Source organism: Arachis hypogaea, chromosome 15 (genome assembly GCF_003086295.3).
Source record: "Arachis hypogaea cultivar Tifrunner chromosome 15, arahy.Tifrunner.gnm2.J5K5, whole genome shotgun sequence".
Lineage (NCBI taxonomy): Eukaryota > Viridiplantae > Streptophyta > Magnoliopsida > Fabales > Fabaceae > Arachis > Arachis hypogaea.
In genome coordinates this window covers 92,488,258-92,494,724 of record NC_092050.1, presented here as the reverse complement: position 1 = coordinate 92,494,724, position 6,467 = coordinate 92,488,258, and the positions used below count along the sequence as shown (strand labels likewise).

The following is a 6,467-nucleotide window of genomic DNA, read 5'->3' as shown; positions in this document are numbered from 1 at the left end:
TGGACAATACATTTGAGCCTCCAGAACTGGCGTTTTCGCCAACGTTTGAGGGCTAACGTTACCTCAAACGCTGCACACCAAAGCCAGCGACCATACCCTCTTCAAATGATCATAACTTGAGTTGTAGATGTCCAATTGAAGTGATTCCAAGTGGGTTAGAAAGCTGACATTCATAGCTTTCCAACCATATATGATAGTCTATATTGGGCATAAAATTGGCAACATGACAAGAGGACAAAGTTGGCCCCATAAATGTACATAAGGGAGGCCAACGTTAGGGTCAAAGTTAGACCCCTAACGTTGGCACCAACGTTCATACCAGCAAATTATGCTTGCTGCTATGAAAAGTTGGGGTCAAAGTTAGACCCCTAACTTTGGCCCTAACGTTGGGACCAACTATGGCTAACTTCAAAACCGGTTCAATTGGTTCACTTCGGTTCTTCCTCAAACTCCAAGAGCAATCAACCAAGGCCTCTTTCAACCCAATTTCATCAAGAGCAAGGGCCCAAATGATCATCACTCAAAGGCACAAGAAATAGATAAAATAGGATTTTCATTTAATTGTAATTTGTTTTTAATTTCATTTTCAATTTGTAGAAATGCCTATAAATAGGCATCTGTTTCATATTTGTAAAAAGGCTGGCTCCACTAGGGAGCATTAGGATTTGAGAGCTCTCTCTTAGTTTTCAATTTCGTTTTGAATCTTGGGTTGAGAATTGAAGAAATTCTGTTTCAATCTCACCTTGAGAATTTTCTTGTTTACTTTCTCTGCACAATTGAATTTCCATTCCTGTTTACTACTTCACCTTCTCTTGGCTTCTGCAATTTACTTTTCTTTAATTTCTCTTGCAATTGTTCTTGTTGGATCTAGGAAGGCATTGAGATCTAGACTTGGTTATCTAGTCTCTTGGGTCCTGAGATCTTAATTCCAATTTTACATTCTCTGTTTATTGCTTTTCATGTTTATTTACATTTCTGTTTTGGTTCCGAATCAATCAAATCCATCTTTTACTTCTCTGCTTGTTGCAATTTAACTTTTCCTTGTTTAATTTCTGCAAATCCAATTCCCAATTCCCTTTACATTTGATGCAATTTATATTTCTTGTCATTTAAGATTCTTGCAATTTACATTTCTTGCTCTTTAAGTTACTTGCCAATTTACATTCTGCAACTTTAAATTCATTGTCATTTACTTTCTGTTGGTTACAATTTCACACAATTCACATCAATGTTAGCTTGACTAAACTAATCACCCACTAAAGTTGCTTGATCCATCAATCCCTGTGGGATCGACCTCACTCCCGTGAGTTATTATTACTTGATGCGACCCGGTGCACTTGCCGGTTAGATTTGTGTGTTTTGGGAGAAATTTATTTTTCACCAAAATACTCATCATGCGCCAACGTTAGCCAAAAAGTTAGGGGCTAATGTTGGCGCAAACTTTTTGTGCATCCAGGGAGTGTTTTTCATGCCAAAAGTTAGCCAAAAAGTTAGGGGTCTAACTTTTGCTCCAGCTTTTGCCCAAAAGTTAGCCAAAAAGTTCGGGGTCTAACTTTTGCTCCAGCTTTTACTTCCTGGTTCATAATTAATCCAAAAGTTTGAGCTAAAGTTTGAGGCAAACTTTTGCTCAAACTTTTTGTTCTCTCTTCCTCCTAGCCCTTCCTTCTTCCATCAACCTTTCTCCAAGCTTTCTTCACCTATCATTAATCAACCAAACACATCAAAGCTATGCTCAAAATCATGAGATATTCATTCTTTCATAATATGTGACAATTATAGCACAAAACCTCATGAAATAGCATGAATTCATACATGGTTGATTAAATCAAAGGAAACATGAAAATCTACCCAATTGGCTTGCTTTTGGCTCAAGTAAGTGCATAATTCTATTGAAAACAAAAGAAAAAGGCTAGTGAAACTAGGCTAAGATGACTTGTCATCACAACACCAAACTTAAAGCTTGCTTGTCCCCAAGCAAGAAATGATTTATTGAGAAGAAAGAATGAAATGGAAGAGGATGTTCATGCTAGTAGAGTGTTATTGGTAGTTCATGGGGTTTTATGTGGATATGCATGATGACATGTCATCATGTCATGTTTTTCTATGCCTTTTTCCTTTGTTTTCAATAGGTTTTATGCACTTTCTTGAGCCATAAGCAAGCCAAGTGGGTAGATTTTCATGCTTCCTTTGATTTAATCAACCATGTATGAATTCATGCTATTTCATGAGGTTTTATGCTAAAATTGTCACATATTATGAAAGAATGAATATCTCATGATTTTGAGCATAGCTTTGATGTGTTTGGTTGATTAATGATAGGTGAAGAAGGCTTGGAGAAAGGGTGAAGCAAGAAGGAATGGCTAGGAGTAAAGAGAGGACAATGGAATAAGTTGAACCAGGAAGCAAAATCTTTTGGGTGAAAAGTTAGCCTCAAAGTTAGACCCCTAACTTGGAGGCTAACGTTGGCATGAAGAGAACCTCCCTGGGCACCAAAAGTTTGCGCCAACTGATGCCAAGGCATCATAGGCTAGTTTCACTAGCATTTTTCTGTTAGTTTTAGTTGTTTTATGCATTTTCTTGAGCTTAAAGTAACCAAAAATGGTTAAATGAAGAACAAAGTAATGAACCATCCAAACAATATGATTTTGATGCAAATTCCATGAGTTTTAGTTCTATTACTTAAATGCTATGAATGAAAGATTTCTCATGAAATTTTGCAAGACTTTGATGCAATTGTTTGGATGATTTCAGGGAAGAAGAGGCTAGGCAAGGAAGCAACAAAATCAATAAAGGAAGCTTGAATATCACATGTGGAGTTTAAGTTCCAGTTTAAGCCTAAACTGGAGCTTAAACGCCAAAATCATGAAGGATAAGAAATGCTGGGATTGAAGTTTAACCTCCAGTTTGACCTCAAACTGGAGGTTAAACGCCAGAATGAAAAGCCTCACTTAAGGAGCATTCCACGTTTAACCTCCAGTTTGACCTCAAACTGGAGGTTAAACGCCAGAATGAGTATGCCACCCAGGGAGGAGTTCCACGTTTAACCTCCAGTTTGACCTCAAACTGGAGGTTAAACGCCAGAACCAGGAAGAGTACCAGGGGCCATTCCACGTTTAAGCTCCAGTTTGACTCAAACTGGAGCTTAAACGTGTTCGATAGCTTTTCTACTCCAGGGTTGCTCTCTCCATCTCCACGTTTAACCTCCAGTTTGACCTCAAACTGGAGGTTAAACGTGTTCGACACCTCCAGGGCCACCATTCCAAGCTTCCACGTTTAACCTCCAGTTTGACCTCAAACTGGAGGTTAAACGTGTTCGACCTCCAGTATGCCTCCACCCTTTTCCACGTTTAACCTCCAGTTTGACCTCAAACTGGAGGTTAAACGTGTTCGACCTCCAGGGCTGCCTTCCCTATCTCCACGTTTAAGCTTCAGTTTAACCTTAAACTGAAGCTTAAACGTGTTCGACTACATGACTTTCCAGGGCTACCTTCTTCCATTTCCACGTTTAAGCTTCAGTTTAACCTTAAACTGAAGCTTAAACGTGCTTCTACAAAAGGCCTCACTGGAAGTGTCTGGCGTTTAAGCTGCAGTTTAAGCTTAAACTACAACTTAAACGCCACTCTTGGAAAAGGTTTCTGGGCCAAAAATATTGTGATTTAAGTTAGTCTTTGAGCACAAATATTAACTTAAACTTACTTTGGTATGAAACCCAATTGAATATCATGGTTTATGGGATTGGGCCTGAAGGATTGATGAGTTTGAAACCTCAATTTATTGAGTCATGTGTCATTATTTGATTATCACTAAGTTGGCTCAATAAATGTTACAGGATTTGGATCAACAACCTCATCAAGATTATGGATCATAAACCCAAGGCAAAAGGAAAGCAAGGAGAGGCCTCAAAGCCCAAGAAGCACAACTGAAGCTCAATATAGAAAGTGTATAAATAGGATAGAAGTTAAGTTAGACGGGGACTTTCACTTTTAGCTAGTTTTCTTTTTCTTTGTAATTGAATTCAGAGCTATGATTCACTAAACCCCCTTTCATTGGGTTAGGGAGCTCTATTGTAATTCAATGAATCAATAATAGTTTGTCTTCTTCTTCAATCTTTTCTCTTGAATTTTGTTAGAAAGCTTCTCGATCTAATTCCATTGAGTAGTTGTCTTGGGAAAGAAACTACTCATACTTGGAATCCTTCGGAGCCTTGGGAAAGGAATGGAGGATTCATGCTAGAGAAGCTTTCTCACAGTGGATTGGATTGGGGTTTGGATGGATATTGTGACATGTAATCCTACCAAATTGTGGTTCATGAAATTGTGTGGTATAATCAGTGATCAAGCATCATCTCTTCTTATGAACATTTAAACCAAGGGATTGGGAATTTGTTTGTTTTTAGAGAGCATTGGTGAGCCAAGGAATTGGGATCCAATCATATAAGATTGCCAAGCAAAATTCAATGAACGCATTGGTTGAGGAAGAGATAAACATGTTTTGATTCGGAGATCTCAATATCTCCTATAACCCAATGAATTCCCCATTTCTGATTTCCACTTTCTCTTTACATTCTGCAACTCAATTCTTGCAATCACCCCCATTCCCTTTTAATTTCAGCAATTTACATTCTGCTCTTTAATTCATGCAATTTAAGATTCAGCCATTTAATTTTCTTGTCATTTACTTTTCCCGCCAATTTTACATTCCGCAATTCTCATCTCAAATCTTGATTCAGCTCAACTAGAACACACTTCTAATCCGAATTGCTCACTCAACCAATCCTTGTGGGATTCGACCTCACTCTATTGTGAGTTTTTACTTGACGACGATAACCGGTGCACTTGCCGGAAGGAATTTTGCCGATCGTGCAATTTCCTAAATCGTAGCATAACAAGTTTATGTGCATCAAGTTTATGGCGCCGTTGCCGGGGATTGGTTTTCGATTGACAATTCTCAAATTGGAAGCTAACTAGATTGAGCAATTTTCTCTTGCTTTGTTAATTCTGTTCTAGATACTTGTTGAATTTTAATTTCTGCATTTGGTTACATGCTTTCCTTCTTTATGCCTTTAAATTCATGCAACTGACTCACTAACTGTTTGAATTAATTCCTCAATTGAGCTAACCATACTCTTCCATTAACCAAGAGTATTTCACTTGTTTGTGTTTGAGCTGTGTTCGTGTATGACAGGTAGGAGAGGAGAGACATCAACTCCTCCATATACCGAACCAGAGAGGACCCTTCATAGACTTAGAAGGGAAGCAAGAGGGAAGAGAGTAGTGGGAGAAGAGGAATCTGAAGGAGAATCTGAGGACAATTTTGAGGAAGCTTTAGATCTCAACATGGATAGAGAAGTTCACAACCATGAGAGAGCTGATGGAAACGATGCCATCCCTGAGAGGAGGGTTCTTAGTTCATACATAAACCCAACCTCTGGGAATTGTGGTAGTAGCATCCAGAAACCACCCATTCAGGCCAACAATTTTGAGCTCAAGCCACAGCTAATATCACTTGTGGAAAATCATTGTTCCTTTGGAGGAAGTGCTAATGAAGACCCAAACCAACATCTCACAAAATTCCTGAGAATTTGTGACACTGTGAAGTCCAATGGAGTCCAGGAAGATGCCTATAAACTGCTTTTGTTCCCATTTTCACTTAGGGACAAAGCAGCTAAGTGGCTGGAATCATTCCCAAGGGGGAGTCTAACAACATGGGATGAGGTGGAAAGCAAGTTTCTGGCACGTTTCTACCCTCCACAAAAGGTCAATAGGCTTCGATCTGAGGTTCAGACTTTTAGACAACAAGATGGTGAAACTCTCTACGAGGCATGGGAGAGATTCAAGGACTTGACAAGGAAATGCCCACCAAACATGTTCCATGATTGGGTGCAATTGCACATCTTCTATGATGGGCTTTCTTATGAATCAAGGAAGGCTGTAGACCATTCATCAGGAGGTTCATTGAACAAGAAAAAGACTGTGGAAGAAGCCATTGAAGTGATCGAGACAGTGGCTGAGAATGAGTACTACTATGCATCAGAAAGGCACAACACTAAGGGAGTCATAGAGCTGAACCATGTTGATACAATTCTAGCCCAAAACAAGGTGTTTGCCAAGCAACTAGCAGAGCTTACCAGGCAATTAGAAACAAAGCAAGTGGCTGCAATACACACACAAGATCAAGAGGAAGTAGGCATTGAAGGAGGTGATTGGGATGAGGTTAACTATGTGGGAAACCAACAAAGGCAATCATATGATCCACACTCCAACACTTACAACCCAGGCTGGAGAAACCACCCAAACTTTGGGTGGGGAAACCAACAAACCCAACCACAAAACCACAAACCTTACAACCACAACCAACAAAACAATTCCACATACCAAAACTCCAACCAAAGATCATACCAAGCCACACAAAACACTTACCCCCAATCATCATATCATGGCCAAAATAATCAACATACCCAACCTAAT

The 6,467-nt window shown here is 39.3% G+C and overlaps 1 non-coding gene across 1 annotated transcript; it reads right to left on the bottom strand.

The window, feature by feature from the left end:
- Nucleotides 1-5,762: 5,762 nt before the first annotated feature.
- On the bottom strand, nucleotides 5,763-5,866 carry LOC112753319 (small nucleolar RNA R71). The gene has a single exon (XR_003177710.1). It is a non-coding gene; the product is annotated as a small nucleolar RNA R71 (small nucleolar RNA).
- Nucleotides 5,867-6,467: the final 601 nt, after the last annotated feature.